Source organism: Oncorhynchus gorbuscha, linkage group LG12, assembly GCF_021184085.1.
Source record: "Oncorhynchus gorbuscha isolate QuinsamMale2020 ecotype Even-year linkage group LG12, OgorEven_v1.0, whole genome shotgun sequence".
Lineage (NCBI taxonomy): Eukaryota > Metazoa > Chordata > Actinopteri > Salmoniformes > Salmonidae > Oncorhynchus > Oncorhynchus gorbuscha.
The window spans coordinates 43,562,973-43,581,218 of record NC_060184.1 but is presented as its reverse complement, the minus strand read 5'-3'; the positions used below and the strand labels follow the sequence as shown (position 1 = coordinate 43,581,218).

The following is an 18,246-nucleotide window of genomic DNA, read 5'->3' as shown; positions in this document are numbered from 1 at the left end:
CCATTGTAAACTAAAACAATGATAACTAACCTGAACAACAGAATACAAGGCATATTGACATTTGAGAGAGACATACAGCGAGGCATACACTAATCGCAGGTGTTGAAATTGGGAGCGCTAGCTAAAACAGTAGCTAAAACAGTAGGTGAGACAACAACAGCTAATCAGCTAGCACAACAACAGCAGGTAAAATGGCGTTGACTAGGCAGGGAGGGTCGGATTAACTACACACAGAGCCTGAGTGCGGCTGGGGCCGACAGATAAAACATAAACAAGCAGAATGGAGTACCGTGATTAATGGTCAGTCTAGCATGCATCAGCTATGTAGCCAAGTGATCTGTGTCCAGGGGGCAGCGGTGGATGGGGCAGGGAAGCTGGACTGGCGAGTGCTATCCAGGTTTTTTTTAAACTGTCTGGCTGTGCAGAAGGTAAAAGGTAAAAGCTGCTAGCAGTGGCTAACAATGACCAAATAGCTTGTAGCTAGTTAGCTGGTTAGCTTCTGGAGGTTCTTGAGTGTGTTCTAAAAATTTAAAATAATAGCAAGTTGAGTGAGGCAAGTTACCGGAAGGTATAAACAAATAAAAATTGAAAAGAGATAGAGAGTAAATATGGGTACAGTGAGTGTTTGGGATGTGGCGATTCAGACGGTTAGCAGGCCTGTGCTAACAAGCTAACAGTTAGTAGGCCGGGGCTAAACAAGGTAGCAGTTAGCGGAACGGGGCTAAACAAGGTAGCAGTTAGCGGCCCTGGGCTAAACAAGCTAGCAGTTAGCAGGATGAATTAGCAAGCAAGGCGATAGCAAGGGCTAGAAAGTTAGCCTTTGGGGGACGTCGCGATGGGGTGAGTCTGTTTATTCCTCTTCATGCGGTGACATCGATAGACCGGTTGTGGGTCCGGATATTGTGGCCCAGGAGTATGCTTCGGTGGTAGCACAGGAGCTCTGGCCGGGCTAGCTTCAAGATAAGTGGGTGGAAACGCTAGCCAGGAGTAATCATCCGGGGTTGCGGTTAGCTAGTTAGCTAGTTGTGAAGATCTAGCTGAAAATGTTCCGTTTGCGGTGGGAATCCGGTGGGAATCCGGCGGATCAAAAAAAAATAATAATAATAGGTCCGTTATGCTCTGGTTAGAGTCGCGTTGTTCAAACTGGCGAGCTAAAGGTTAGCTGATGACCGGTTCGCTGAAGACCGCTAGCAATGGTTTGCTGACCGATAGCTGGTAGTTAGCTGGCTAGCTTCAGTTGAGGGGTTCCGGATCCGAAGTAAATATAAATACTTTAGAAAAAATAGCTACATTGGGTGAGGCGGGTTGCAGGAGAGTATTTAGAAGTTGAGGTTTAGCAAAATATTTAAAAAGATATGCGAAGACAAATATGCAAAAAAAACGATATATACAAGGGACACGACACGACGTCTGACTGCTACGCCCTCTACCGCAAAGCGCTACAGAGGTTGGTGTGGACAGCCTAGTTCATCACTGGGGCCGAGCTCTCTGCCATCCAGGACATTTACAGTGGGGAGTACAAGTATTTGATACACTGCTGATTTGGCAGGTTTTCCTTCTTACAAAGCATGTAGAGGTCTGTAATTTTTATCATAGGTACACTTCAACTGTGAGGGCCGGAATCTAAATCCAAAAATCCAGAAAATCACATTGTATGATTTTTAAGTAATGAATTTGCATTTTATTGCACAACATAAGTATTTTGGTCTAAATAGGCAAGCAGCTTGGTGAGAAGGTAGGTAGCCTAGTGGTTAGAGCGTTGGACTAGTAACCGAAAGGTTGCAAGATCGAATCCCCGAGCTCGCTGAGAAGGTAAAAATCTGTCATTCTGCCCCTGAACAAGGCAGTTAACCCGCTGTTTCTAGGCTGTCATTGAAAATAAGAATTTGTTCTTAACTGACTTGCCTAGTTCAATAAATGTAAAATACAAATAAAAATGTGCCAGCATCCCCGTGGAACGCTTTCGACACCTTGTAGAGTCCATGCCCTGACGAATTGAGGCAGTTCTGAGGGCAAAAGTAGGGTGCAACTCAATATTATGGTGTTCCTAATGTTTTGTACACTCACAGACATTTCCAAACAAACATTATTTTACTAGTCACTTTACCCTGCCTTCGTGTACATATCTACCTCAAATACTGCGTACCTCTTTACATTGATCTAGTGCCGTTCTTGTGGTTTTTTTTTTCTTTCATTATTTATTTTTTTACCTTGCATCGTTGGGAAGGGCTCATAAGCAAGCATTTCACGGTAAATTTTATAGCAGTTGTATTTGGCGCATGTGACATAACATTTGATTGGTTTGAGAGGAGGAACAATGGCCCCAGTGTGTGTGCTGCCTCTGCCCTCCGCTGCATCCCAACAGCTGGGAGATACAGGAGCCATACAGACAGGCCTCCTAGCAGGTAAGGTACTCCAAGGTGATTCACACACATACAACCACTGGCCTCATTTTGCTCTCTTCTATTTCCGCCCTCTCCTTTCTCTCTCACAGGCAGTGTGAGAAAAGAAAGCTATACAGGCTGGCAACAGATCAAACCATGGCTGTCCTGCTCATTAGGCAGGATTAGGCAGCCGCCTCTGGCGGCAGATTGATGAGGGCAGCATTTCCTGAGCTAAACTGAACAAGATGCACCTCCAACACATAAAACCTGACATAATTCTGTTAAAACAATGACAATTTCTCTCAACCAGTGGCATATGGGCTTTTTAGGTGAGCGCTGGTGCTGCCCTCTGATAAACAGTGGCCACTTTGTAAAAAGCAGGGGAGATTAAAAAAAAGAATGTTGCCTCTTCATGTTGCTGATTGGAGAGACATTGCTGCGGCTCTCCACCAACATTCCGTCAAAAAAAAAAAACAGACAAAGAATATGGTAGAAAGAGTATGTGGTCTTTTCTTTAACCTACAGGCTGGAGATAAAACTGTATGACAATGTAATGAGATGGCCACTTAAAATCATGCAGGCTTCTCCGATCAAATAGCCTAACATAAATGGCACTCAAATAAAAAAATGTGCTGGCATGTTAACAAACAACATATCCTAAAAACAGGACAGGTCAAAGTAAAATGGACAATATAGAATAGACAATCACAAATGTTGTCCAGGAGTTTCACCCCATTGCCATACATTATCAGTGGTTTCAAATTTGTATCTGTACATTTTTGACAAGCTGTGTAAACACATTGCAAATAGGATCACGATAACTCCTGATAAAGTTGTGTAGCTGATATTCAGTGCTTAAATAGCCAAATTGATTAGTCACAGGAATCAGGACTAATAAAGCCAGGACTAATAATGCAAATGGCCTGTTTTACAAATGGTGGGTATTCCTAAAATTTTTGTGGCGACATAGTTGGCTACACCCCAGTATGCACGAGTCGACATCTTTTGGACGTCTTTATTTGGTCCTTTCCGGACGCATTTTTTTTGGTGTTTTACAAACGGTAGACTTACCACATTTATTTCAGGCAACAATGTAGGCTACACCTCAGTAAGCACGGACCAACGCCGATGCCTTTTGGACGTCTTTTTTTGGTGCGGTCCAGACCGCCCTTGATTTCATAGTCCACGGACATTCATTTTTTGTCTGGACCAAATCTAAACCAATCATAGACGTCTAAGTTTGGTTCAGATATTGTCCGGTTTGGACCAGCCTTCATTTGGCCCAAAAATAGACATCTATAAATGAGGTCTTTAAACTTTCATTCAGAACTAAAAATGAACCTGATTTCAACATCTGGAAAAATAAGGATTTTTCAACACCCGGAAAAGATGCCTTTTCAACTTAGTAGAAAATATTTAAATGTACGGAAAATACGTCTTTTAACCTTAGTCAGAACCTAAATTTAACCTAATTTCACCGTCTGGAAAATATGTATTATACATGTCTTTTCAACATACATTTTACTTACTGTGACTATTCTAGTTTTGCGGGGGCGGCATCTTTTGGTCTCACCTTGGGTGGCAGAATGGCAAGGACCGGTCCTGGATCAAAGCAACCAACACAAACAGAAGTGAGAAGAAAGTCTCACCTTAGAGACTGATGCCAAAGCAAGTGGACATCTCACAACAGAGAAATAAGAAATACACATTGGTGAGGATATTTCTGCAGCTATTACTTTAAATCACTAACTGGGCAAAACTGCAGACATGACAATTTTACTGACAACCATATGTAACATTATTTCCTCCAATGTAACAGTTACACAGGCTAATGTACAACTTAAACAAATACAAGTACTGGGAACAATGGCATGGGAGATTGGGCAATAGGCCATATATGTCCATCTTCCCCCTCTACTTTGGTTCTGTGATTCTCTCCACTGGGCCGGTTCCAGTTCGTAGCAAGTGTGTCAAGGTTTGATAACACAACCCCAGGAGATAAGGAAATCCCACTTGGACGATAAGTACACACTTCAAAGATAACAGGGACACACTTTTAAAGTGGCTTGGGACAGGGCCATGGGTGGACTCGAGCACCCAGAGGGCCTGTTGGCAAATGTCCATGGTTTAGGTACATCTCCTCAAACTAGTTGTGCAACGGTGAATTATAGTGTAGAGAGCGAGAGACAGAACATTTAAATGGGGTGATTTCAAGTTCATGTCTCCAGTCAGGATTTCCGTTAGGAAAATGTGGCACCAGACAACATGACCAGGAAGATTTTAATTTACCGGCCATTTGAGAAATTTACCAGACCCATATGCATTGGGTGCATAACCAATTAGGGCGTCCACCCACGGTGCTCAGAATGACAGAAATCACATGTAGATTATGGTAATGCATCTTAACAGAACATGAAACTCGTGTAATTAAGTGGCCGATAAAAAAACATCTTCAAACACCATTCTAAACAGAACACTGGGGAAAACACAATTATAAACAGCACACCTGATAGCGCTACCATATAAGACAGAGATAAAAATCACTGTTAGAAACTTAGAAAGAGGGGGAATCTAAAGATGCAACAACTAGGATGGGTTGCTAATATGAAAACTAGGATTGTGATTTTGCCTTCTGGACAAGAAAGTTGATATGAAAACCAGTAGAACAGGAGATAAATGGCTAGTGATGGGTAGAGAAGTAAATGGAAATAAATTTGCCAAAATGATATAGGCAAATCACTCCTGTCAATAAATGGGGAAAAAAAAATCACCATTCAAAATCCTTCAAAAGAAAGCATGACTTAGCCTCAGAGGAATTGAGAATCATTAGCTTCTTTTAAAAATTAGTTGTGGATTATTTCAAAATCACAAGCTTGTAGGCCTATGCCAAGTTGGGCAGCCGGTGTGGCAATAGGCCTAGCTGATTATTGACTTGCTGCTGTCAGTGAAAAGCATCTAAAATATGGATGAAGATAATGTGTCTTGAGTAAAACAATTTAAGCTGAGAAATGAAGAATGGGAGGGTTATGTTGCAAGGATTGGTGATTCTTGCACATGTATTTCATTGTGTACATTTTTTGTAATTTGATCAAATAAATATATACATTCACCATGACATACACTAGCGGTCCAAATATTTAGAACACCTACTCATTCAAGGGTTTGTATTTTTACTATTTTCTACATTGTAGAATAATAGTGAAGACAAACTATGAAATAACACATATGGAATCAGGTAGTAACCAAAAAAAGTGTTAAACATATCAAAATATATTTTATATTTGAGAATCTTTAAATATCAAAACAAAAGGGTGCCTGACAGCTTTGGCAATCTCTCAACCAGCTTCACCTGGAATGCATTTCAATTAACAGGTGTTAACCTTCTTAAAAAGTTCATTTGTGGAATTTATTTACATCTTAACATGTTTGAGCCAATCAGTTGTGCTGTGACAAGAAAGGGGAGTATACAGAAGATAGCCCTATTTGGTAAAAGACCGAGTCCAAATGATGGCAAGAACAGCTCAAATAAACGAAGAGAAACGACAGTCCATTACTTTAAGACATGAAGGTCAGTCAATCCGGAACATTTCAAGAACTTTGAACGTTTCTTCAAGTGCAGTCGCAAAAAGCATCAAACGCTATGATGAAACTGGCCTTCATGTGGACCACCACAGGAATGGAAGACCTAGAGTTACCTCTGCTGCAGAAGATAAGTTCATTAGAGTTACTAGCCTCAGAAATTGTAGCCCACATAAATGCTTCACGGAGTTCAAGTAACAGACACATCTCAACATCAACTGTTCAGAGGAGACTGCATGAATCAGGCCTTCATGGTCAAATTGCTGCAAAGACATCACTAATAAAGGACAACAATAATAAGAAGACTTGCTTGGGCCAAGAAACACAAGAATTTGTATTTTGGTGTGGGAGTCCAAATTGGAGATTTTTGGTTCCAACCGCTGTGTCCTTGTGAGACGCGGTGTGGGTGAACGGATGATCTCCGTATGTGTATTTCCCACCGTAAAGCATGAAAAAGGAGGTGTTATGGTGTGAGAGTGCTTTGTTGGTGACACTGTCAGTGATTAATTTAGAATTCAAGGCATAATTAACCAGCATGGCTACCGCAGAATTCTGCAGCGATACGCCATCCCATCTGGTTTGCGCTTAGTAGGACTATCATTTGTTTTTCAACCGGATAATTACCCAACACACCTCCAGGCTGTGTACGGGGTATTTTACCAAGAAGGAGAGTGCTGCATCAGATGACCTGGCCTTCACAATCCCCCGACTTCAACCCAATTGAGATGGTTTGGGATGAGTTGGAATGCAGAGTGAAGGAAAAGCAGCCAACAAGTGCTTAGCATATGCGGGAACTCCTGCAAGACTGTTGGACAAGCATCCCAGGTGAAGCTGGTTGAGAGAACGCCAAGAGTGTGCAAAGCTGTCATAAAGGCAAAGGGTGGCTATTTGAAGAATCTCAAATCTAAAATATATTTAGATTTGTTTAACACTTTTTTGATTACAACATGATTTCATAGATTTGATGTCTTCACTATTATTCTACAATGTAGAAAATAGTAATAATTAAAAACCCTTGAATGAGTAGGTGTTCTAAAACTTTTGACCGGTAGTGTATGTCACCGGTAGAAAATGTACCATTAAATCCTCGTAATTTAGCTACATTAATTTATGTTAATGTTTATGTATGTCGGAGTGGAAACATTGTTGGCAGAGTTCACCACCTACTACACTTGTCAGAAACAAGTTTTGTTTTATTTAATACCTGTCATTTACAAGATTTGAAAATGTTTTCATTGTCTTTTGTTGGAGTGCTTCGTGAGCATGTCTGGTTTCTCTGTCCTGATAATGTTGAGGGAGCGTACCTAGGAAAGTTACTTTTTTTTTTACCCTTTTCTTTTAACACCCATTGAGAATTGTAATATATTAAAACTACTGTTCCTCACAATAAGTTACTTAAAATCTTTCCAACAATCTCCCCCTCGATAATCACCAATCCTCGGTGTGACAGTATAGGCCTACTGCTACATTGGGCTATATACTAGGAGTTCCATGCACTCATTTCTTTAGCCGCCAATGGATCACAATGCATCAATATGGCAGAGGCTGGTGATATTGCATTAGTTTACTTTTGAACTTTTTATAATTTGAATTAAAATGTTTATGATTAACCACGTGACAATGATTGAGAAATTAAACTGTTCCACGAAAATTCACATGAAAATCATAACTGGCACACAAGTCCGGAAGAAATGGTAGGAGAAATTGTAAGCTTTCCCAAACTTGATACACATGCGCCGCCTAATAAGTCTTTATGAAATAATTACCTCCAAATTTCCATGGGTGGATTTTGTCTGCAGGCTACTTTGAAGCAAGGAAAGCACACCTCATAACAATAAAAAAAAACATTCAGGTTTCAAAGTAGCTTATGCTTTCAAAATGAATAAAGCCTCCAGCTCACATTATAAAGTGGTGGGTAACATGCCGATAGTCTGTTACCTGCACTTAAATGGTGAACGAGAAGCACGCTTCAATTACTAATTAAGCCATTTTTAAAATCGAGCACCAAACTGTTTTTAACACGTGATTGCATTTAAAAAAAATGTTGAGCAATGAATGGGTTTATAAAAGCAAATGTTATACTCCAGCATCAAACTGCTGAGGAGTTGCAGGAGGAATTCCTGCTCAAAATAGGCTCCGTTGTGTGTATTGACATTCATATTGCACTGTACAGTTTTACCTAAAGATTGGGGATCAATGAAATGGGGTATCAGTGTACTCAATACCCAATATATTTTTTCCCCATTGTCCTCAGAGTTATCAGTCTCCAAAACATCCACGCAGTATGGTTTTACCTCTGGAATAGTGTTCAATACACATGGGTTGACAATAAATGTGACTCAATTCAGTTCTTTCAGGGTCCCACAATAAGAGTTCCTACACTAATGTTCTCTAGGTGTCACTGAGTAGACTGATACCCCATGTCATTGATCCACAATCCATAGGTAAGGTTGGTGTTTAGAGCGTTGGGCCAGTAACTAAATGGTTGCTAGATCGAATCCCCGAGTTGCCAAGGTAAAAAAAAATCTGTTGTTCTGCCCCTGAACAAGGCAGTTAAACCACTGTTCCTAGGCCGTCATTGTAAATACTAATTTGTTCTTAACTGACTTGTCTAGTTTAATATATATTTTAAAAATTATAACTAAAAACGCTGTACAGTGAAATGAGTATGAACCTAATGCAATTCTAAAGTCTAGTACATCCAGTGCGAATTCATTTGATTTGTCAAATGAACAAATTATTCTATTTTGTTGATTTTATATAACATTTCAACCTCGTTTAGCATGATCTATTCAATTGTCATAATTCTACTTTTATTTTGAAGGCTAACAGCAAAGTCCACTGTTGTGGCTAACCCTTATTGTGGCTAGCTTCACATAGATGGGTCCGCCCAACATTTATCAAATAAGAACTGTCTTATAAATTAGGGTTATTTTAGATGATGACACCAAGCTAGATAGTTAGCTAACTAACTATAGCTACTGAAACAGATTGTCATTTTGCTATGTTTTTGGGGAAGAACATTGTTTGCATCATGAGCTAGCTAGCTTTTTTTAATGATCAGCACTGTAAGTGCTCGAGACAAGTTTACCAGCATCATAGCATACGTAGCGATGAATCGTTGTGACATATGAAATATGAGTGAGTGTAATAACTATGTAAAAAATTAATGAACGCATTAAATGTACGTGACGTGCAGTCATAATCAGGTCCTGATTGGTCAACAAGCTTATTTGACACGTCAAATACGGTTATTTGACGTGTATCTTTTTTGACATGCAAAGACCCAATCGGCGTTCCATACATCACTGGTTGGTACGACAACTGCACCGCCCTCGATCGCATGGCGCGACAGAGGGTGGTGCGAAAAGCCCAGTACATCACTGGGGCGGAGCATCCAGGACCTCTATATCAGGCGGTGTGAAAAGAAAGCCCCAAAAACCATTAAAGACTCCAGCCACCTAAGACATAGACTGTTGTCTCTGATTCTGCACGACAGGCGGTACCGATTTTTATTTTATTTCACCTTTATTTAACCAGCTAGGCACGAACAAGTTCTCATTTACAATTGCGACCTGGCCAAGATAAAGCAAAGCAGTTCGACAGATACAACGACACAGAGTTACACATGGAGTAAAACAAACATACAGTCAATAATACAGTATAAACAAGTCTATATACAATGTGAGCAAATGAGGTGAGAAGGGAGGTAAAGGCAAAAAAGGCCATGGTGGCAGAGTAAATACTATATAGCAAGTAAAACACTGGAATGGTAGTTTTGCAATGGAAGAATGTGCAAAGTAGAAATAAAAATAATGGGGTGCAAAGGAGCAAAATAAATAAATAAATAAATAAAATACAGTTGGGAAAGAGGTAGTTGTTTGGGCTAAATTATAGGTGGGCTATGTACAGGTGCAGTAATCTGTGAGCTGCTCTGACAGTTGGTGCTTAAAGCTAGTGAGGGAGATAAGTGTTTCCAGTTTCAGACATTTTTGTAGTTCGTTCCAGTCATTGGCAGCAGAGAACTAGAAGGAGAGGCGGCCAAAGAAAGAATTGGTTTTGGGGGTGACTAGAGAGATATACCTGCTGGAGCGTGTGCTACAGGTGAGAGATGCTATTGTGACCAGCGAGCTGAGATAAGGGGGGACGTTACCTAGCAGGGTCTTGTAGATGACATGGAGCCAGTGGGTTTGGCGACGAGTATGAAGCGAGGGCATCTGATACCAACAGGCTTCTGAACAGCTTCTATCCCCAAGCCATAAGACTGCCAAATAGCTAACAAAATGGCTACACAGACTTACTCTATGCACACTCACGCACACTAACACTACAACAAACACACACACACCATTATTTGTGCACACACATAGGCAGATAATTCATACTGCTGATTCTACACACACACACACACACACACACACACACACACACACACACACACACACACACACACACACACACACACACACACACACACACACACACACACAAATCCGTGGCGACCCATCATTCAGGGCAGAGCCCCACCTGTTTTGAGCCTGACATTTTTTGCATGTTATTTTGGCACAAATACGTGTCACATATCAGTTTGCAAACAATGTAAAAAATAGATATAATTGAGTTAATAAAGCCGCATACAAACATGGTCTGTTTTGTTTTCTTGAGTAGAGCAGCTCCAAAATGCAGGTGTTTCAACCTAGCTCAGTGCTTTCTGTGGTGGGGCAAGTCAGCAGAAAAAAACGGAGCATTGCGCAGCAATTGAGCTCAGTGTTCTGTCACTCATGGGGACACTACGTCACCACCAAGTCGAAGGGTAGAGCTAGAAAATTCAAGCCCCTTAGGTGCTGCTATAGAGTTACATTAGAAGTCCAAGAAGGCTCAAGGACACTGGCCACAGATAAAATGACATCAAATCACAATATATCTACGGTAATTTTGATTGGACTGATTATGTCAACATCACACTTTCAAAATCTTAGCTAAGAGTAATCATCATGAATCAAGTCGACAATCTACTGGAAAATACTTTTTAATCCGTGTTATATGAAGGGAAATAATGAAGAGAAATTATCGATAAAACGTTAAATCGGCCATAAAGTTGGAAATCGCAAATTCAACAGTGACTGGTTTGTAAGGAATCAGTGGCTAACGGCAAGCATTGTAAAGCAATCATTAGCCTGCTATTCAGCAGTGATGGAAAAAGTACCAAATTTTCATACTTTAATAGAAAATGACTCAAGTAAAAGTGAAAGTCATCCAGTAAAATACTACTTGCGTAAAAGTCAACAAATATTTGGTTTTAAATTTACTTAAGTATCAAAAGGAAATGTAATTGCTAAAATATAAGTAAAAGTATAAATAATTAAAAATTACTTATATTAAGCAAAATCAGATGGCACTATTTTCTTGTTATTTTAATGTACGGATAGCCAGTGCCACAATCCAACACTCAATATACAAACTAAGCATGTGTGTTTAGTGAGCCTGCCTGATCAGAGGCAGTGGGATAACCAGGGATGTTCTTTTGATAAGTGTGTTACGTATACTCCCTCTCCAGCACTTGAGGTCATCAGGCTGCTCATTATTACTCCTCTTACTCAAGATACAACCTGAAGATCACTGATGACTGTCACGAATATTACCGAAGGTGACTCCCCTTCTTGTTCCGGTGGCGCTCGGCGGTCGTCGTCGCCGGTCTACTAGCTATCGCTGATCCGTTGTTCTGTGTTCCTTTAGTTCTGTCTAATTGGTAGCACCTGTTTCTTGTTTGGTTGTTAGGGTAGGGTTATATATATAGTCTGTTCAGCCCGCTTCTGTTTCGTGCGGGCTTGTTCGTCTGTTTAGTTGGTTGAGTGTATTTTGTTTGCATTTGGGTTTCACGCTGTCCGTTTATATTTCTGTTCATTTGTGTTTCCACTTTTGTTCATGTTATGTTTCCGGGACATTAAAGCGTGTATTTTTTCCCACATCTTTTGCTCTCTGCGCCTGACTCCACACCTATTCACTCATTTACCGTTACAATGACATCATGATTCAACCCCCCCCCTCTGAGTTCCCAGTTGTCTTGAAAGAACCATAAATCCAGAGAATGCCAGACTTCGATGACCAAGTTTAAGTGAGCACAGCACAACAAGGTGAGTCCAAAAATGTATTTTATGCTACTGCATAAATGTAATATGCCAGGGAGATATGTATACTGTAGCTAGGAAAATATTACTATGTGTATGTTGTGCAGTAAGCTGTTAGTAGCCCATGTGCCTCACCCGAATAATTTGGTCTATTTTCACCTCTTAATTTCAGGTACTGTGCTGACTTGATGGTGCACATGTAGCCTACAAACTATTTTTGAGAAATGTAATCAAAAATTGTAAGAGCTTTCATTATCTGCTTATATGCCCCCTTTATTTATCATACAGTTCTGACTTTGTGTAGAGGGAGAACACTAAGAATGGCCCATGTTCTGAATTCTGTTGATGTACATTTCAAAAGTGCTGAACAAATAGTTATATTGACTAAGTCTGTCCTAGCTCGCTCATTAATGTCTTAATCGAAATTAAAAGATTGCCTCTCAACCGCTTGTCATCCCCTTATGCCAGTTTGTACATCTCAATTGTCAGTAGAAACCACTTTTTTTTAAAGCAAGTCAGCCATGTTAAAAAGGTAGTAAATGAGGATGAATGAACTGTTTCACTGCCAGACTAGGCTCCGCTGATAGCCAGGTGTAGCAGTGGTAAGGTGTTGAGACTCTGCTTGTTGGGACAGGTTTATGCAGGTCCTAAAAGTTGAGTTTGTCACTGTTATACTGCAATTAATGTATTGTTTTGTGTTGTGGCATTGCTGGAATGCAACCCACACACACATATATATATATACAGTGCCTTGCGAAAGTATTCGGCCCCCTTGAACTTTGCGACCTTTTGCCACATTTCAGGCTTCAAGCAAAGATATAAAACTATTTTTTTGTGAAGAATCAACAACAAGTGGGGCACAATCATGAAGTGGAACGACATTTATTGGATATTTCAAACTTTTTTAACAAATCAAAAACTGAAAAATTGGGCGTGCAAAATTATTCAGCCCCCTTAAGTTAATACTTTGTAGCGCCACCTTTTGCTGCGATTACAGCTGTAAGTCGCTTGGGGTATGCCTCTATCAGTTTTGCACATCGAGAGACTGACATTTTTTCCCATTCCTCCTTGCAAAACAGCTCGAGCTCAGTGAGGTTGGATGGAGAGCATTTGTGAACAGCAGTTTTCAGTTCTTTCCACAGATTCACGATTGGATTCAGGTCTGGACTTTGACTTGGCCATTCTAACACCTGGATATGTTTATTTTTGAACCATTCCATTGTAGATTTTGCTTTGTCACCACTGCATACAAATCATTTACGCAACTGCTGCTCCGTTTATCAAATATCCTGATGCCCAGTCACCTTACCCCATTACATATCTACCTCTATCAGTCTTGTATCCCTACACCAGTGGAGGCTGGTGGAAGGAGCTATAGGAGGATGGGCTCATTGTAATGGCTGGATTGGAATCAATGGAACAGTCAAATGTGGTTTCCATATGTTCGATACCGTTCCATTTGTTCCATTCGAGCCATTATGATGAGCCCGTCCTCCTACAGCTTCTCCCACCAGCCATGCACATGGTGAATATTGTACTGGAACTGACTGACCCAGTATATAAACTCAGCAACAAAAAAAAGAAAAAGCCCTTTTTCAGGACGCTGTCTTTCAAAGACATTTGGATTTTTATGAATTAACTTCACAGATCTTCATTGTAAAAGGGTTTAAACACTGTTTCCCATGCTTGTTCAATGAACCATAAACACTTATTGAACATGCACCTGTGGGACAGTCGTTAAGACACTAACAGCTTACAGAAGGTAGGCAATTAAGGTCAGTTATCAAAACTGAGGACACTAAAGAAGCCTTTCCACTGACTCTAAAAAACACAAAAAGAAAGATGCCCTGGGTCCCTTCTCATCTGCATGAATGTGCCTTAGGCATGCTGCAAGGAGGCAGGACAGGTACAGGATGGCAACAACTGCCCGAGTTACACCAGGAACACACAATCCCTCCATCAGTGCTCAGACTGTCCGCAATAGGCTAAGAGAGGCTGGACTGAGGGCTTGTAAGCCTGTTGTAAGGCAGGTCCTCACCAGAAATCACCGGCAACACCGTTGCCTATGGGCACAAACCCACTGTCGCTGGACCAGACAGGACTGGAAAAAAGTGCTCTTCACTGACGAGTCGCGATTTTGTCTCACCAGGGGTGATGGTCGGATTCACGTTTATCGTCAAAGGAATGAGTGTTACACCGAGGCCTGTACTCTGGAGCGGGATCTATTTGGAAGTGGAGAGTCCGTCATGGTCTGGGGCGGTGTGTCACAGCATCATTGGACTGATATTACCTGCAATGACAATCTAAACGCTGTGCATTACAGGGAAGACATCCTCCTCCCTCATGTGGTACACCCTTCCTGCAGGCTCATCCTGACATGACCCTCCAGCATGACAATGCCACCAGCCATACTGCTTGTTCTGTGCGTGCTTTTCTGCAAGACAGGAATGTCAGTGTTCTGCCATGGCCAGCGAAGAGCCCGGATCTCAATCCCATTGAGCACGTCTGGAAGCTGTTGGATCGGAGGGTGAGGGCAAGGGCCTTCGCCCCAGAAATGTCCAGAAACTTGCATGTGCCTTGGTGGAAGAGTGGGGTAACATTCTGTTTCTGTTCACCACATGTCTGTGGAATTTGTTCAGTTCTGTTTACTGAAAATAAATGCAGTTAACAGTGAGAGGACATTTCTTGTTTTGCTGAGTTCAGTATGCTTACTTGTTTTCTCATGTTCGTCTTTATTTATCCAGGTGAATCAATTAAGTTTTTTTTTTTACAATGATGGCCTGGCCATTGACGACTGGGAAGGGTGTTGCAATAAAATAAAAAACATTGAAATCACAGGACAAGACAGGAACACAGAAGGAAAGAGACATAATGACAAACACAAGAGTCAATACTGAAGTTATAGCACAAAGAGAACAGAAATCACAACACAGTACAGAAGCAGTACAGAAACAGTACAGAAACAATGCAACATTTAGTAAAAACAGTCAGCATAGATAGTAGACAGTCAGTACTAAATTTGATAGAATATCAGGTACACCTACCTGACCAAGACTGCTGATAAAGAAAAAAAAAACATATCCATGCAGTGATTCAGGGATATTGTCTTCTATTCTTCCAAAAAATTATTCTGGATCAGATTATCATTGCTATCCTGATCTGTTATTAGATTCGGGACCAGAGATATTAGCCTAAGCAAAGAAACCTATTAATTTCAGGGGAGTCCTTTCAAATTTCAGTGGAAATGTATGCAATATGGCATATCATAAAAATAGAGGGTTGAGCTAACCTACCGTTCAATATTTGAATGACAGGTGCTTCTTGCTGTCAAATACAGGACCTGTTGCGCTCCTTGCCATCTTGGTATACACACAGATGTTGAACTATAGGCATCAAATAGGACCGTTGTCAGTTAGCCTTATATTATGTTGGCTGATATCATGGTGCGAGAGACATTTTAAATAATGCAACCTTATCACAACCAAATTAACTGACAATCTATCATATACTGAACAAAAATATAAAACGCAACAATTACTACAATTTTACTGAGTTACAGTTCATACAAGAAAATCAGTCAATTGAAATAAATTCATTAGGCCCTAATTTATAGATTTCACATGGCAGGGGAGCAGCCGTGGGTGGGCATCGAAGGGCATAGGCCCACCCACTGGGGAGCCCAGCCAATCAGAATTAGTTTTCCCTCACAAAAGGGCTTTATTACAGAAAGAACTACTCCTCAGGTTCATCAGCTGTCTGGGTGGCTGGTCTCAGGCGATCCTGCAGGTGAAGAAGCCAGATGTGGGGGTCCTGGGCTAGCGTGGTTACACATAGTCTGCGGTTGTGAGGCCGGTTGGACGTACTGCCGAATTCTTTTAAAACAATTTTGGGGGTGGCTTATGGCAACAGCTCTGGTGGATGGTCGTGCAATTGGCATGCTGACTGCACAATGTGTTGTGTGACACAACTGCATATTTAAGATCTTTTAGAATTGTCCCCAGCACAAGGTGCACCTGTGTAATGATCATTGTGTTTAATCAGTTTCTTGATATGCCACACCTGTCAGGTGGATGGATTGTCTTGGCAAAGGAGAAATGCTCAATAATAAGGATGGAAACAAATTTGTGAACAAAATGTAAGATAAATAATATTTTGGTGTGGAAAGTTCCTAGGGTCGTTTATTTCAGCATTTTACATGTTGCGTTTATACTTTTGTTCAGTATAAGTACATCCTGAAATGAAATCCTGTCAATATCTATGTAACCAGTAGGGATGCCCTGCTGTCGGGGCTATAGCCCTAAACTGCTACTTTGAAACTACCTGAAAAGGCGTTAGAGAAACATTTGCATAATAACAAAAAATTTGAGAAAAAAATACACCCAAACTATATAGCCATCTCAAAACACTAGTTGTGCTTCCGGATAGCGTGAAGCAATCACATTATGGGTGCGTTCGTTAATTCACTCAGGCTATCTACTCCGATTTCAGAGCACTCGTTTGAGTGTGACAGAGTGCAGGATAATTTATTCATTTACGAAAGCTCAACAGCAAATTGAATATAGCCGGTGTCAGTAAAAATCACAAAAATAAGTAATTAAATTGTTGCCAGCAGCAGTTACCAACGCTCTAGATTACATGAAAACAATCTAACCAGCTCTGCTAGAGCGAGTAAAATGGTGAGAGTGAGGTGTTCTCTCATTTATGTCTGGAAGGAGCTTGCAAGCTAGCCAACGTTAGCTTGGGTGCTTGACTGCCGTTGTGATGTCAGAACGCTCGAATATACCCTACTCCAGCTCTGAGAGCGAAACGCTCTGAATTTACGAACGGACAATCTGACAACTCTGATTTACTAACGCCCTCTGGCACTCCAGATTTAATTTACGAACACGCCTTGTATGTTTTTGCCACAAAAACTCAAAGTCAGAAAAGGGTTTCAAAGGGACTTCCCTAAAAATGTTGTCCATGGCTGTGGCATCCCGAATAGACAACTTCAATGGAAACGACCTGAAGGTCGATCGAAGAGGACCCCAACCCTCTGCACCGGAAATCAATGCGTTCTTCGCGCAGAAATGAAATCACGTCCATGAGTGCTTGCCTTCCACAAAGGGTTTGATGCACTGTTATCTTGCAAAAATGCAACAACAAAAAATCGTCAGCTAATCAAATAACGAACAAATAATTACCCAGTTTACAAAAAAAAGTTCGTGATAATGAATTGAGAAGATGTCTGATGTATATTTTCATTCACACCAACCCTTCAGAATGACAATGTGGTGTGATAGTTTGCATGCTGCTTGCTAACAAGCTCTCCTAATTTACAACCACCATCAATTGAACCAATTACGTTAGCGTGAGTTCTAATTTCAAAACATGACCACTGGTCAAGTAGCTAGACGTTCTCTCTCTCTCTTTTTGTGCATCCCGGTTAATTGCCGTATACATAATGCAACGAATAAAACCAGACGTGCAACAAACGGACAAGTTAAATATTTTCCTCACACCTGTCACCTGAGTGGTTAGCTCAGTTGATCGCTACAAATGTTAGCAGACAGTGATGGCTAAACATTTTAACAGTTAAGTGTAAGTAAATGGTCGCGATTTTACTACGTTTCCCAATTCTCAAACATTATCAATGGTTGCAGTTTCTAATGCATGCAAAAAATGCAGTCATGATCAAATGTTATCATACCTTAAATGTCTGTTCAATTCCTCCTATATTCTTGCCATCCCCAATACAGTACAGTACAAGCCGCTGTTTCTATCAGTTGACAGATCCAATCCAACCCACTTCCATGCTTTGGTTATCATAGCCGGGGAGAAATTAATCACGTTCAGCAGCGAAGGAACAAGGCACTATTCCCTCCCAGAAGGGCTCCAGGGGCACAATCTAATGCAACAGATACTACAACAATCGATTTTAAGATTAATTCACTGGCGAGGAAACTATTTTATCAATGCAAAGTAGAAAATATAATCTTGACTTCGTGGGGAAATGTACCTATCGCAAAGACTGATGGTACGTACCACTTTCTATTGTTTGAGAGCCACCTCACGCATCAGAGCGAGGAGCCACAAAACTGACCTTCAGAAAATGCACACCTGATTGGCCCATTTTCTTCAAACCACTCCCGGTCTTCTCGTATGTCCAATCCATA

The 18,246-nt window shown here is 40.8% G+C and overlaps 1 pseudogene; it reads right to left on the bottom strand.

Annotated features, from left to right (window-relative positions):
• Positions 1–18,167, bottom strand: part of LOC123991034 — a 191,540-nt pseudogene extending 173,373 nt beyond the window's left edge.
• Between the last annotated feature and the right edge of the window lie 79 nt (positions 18,168–18,246).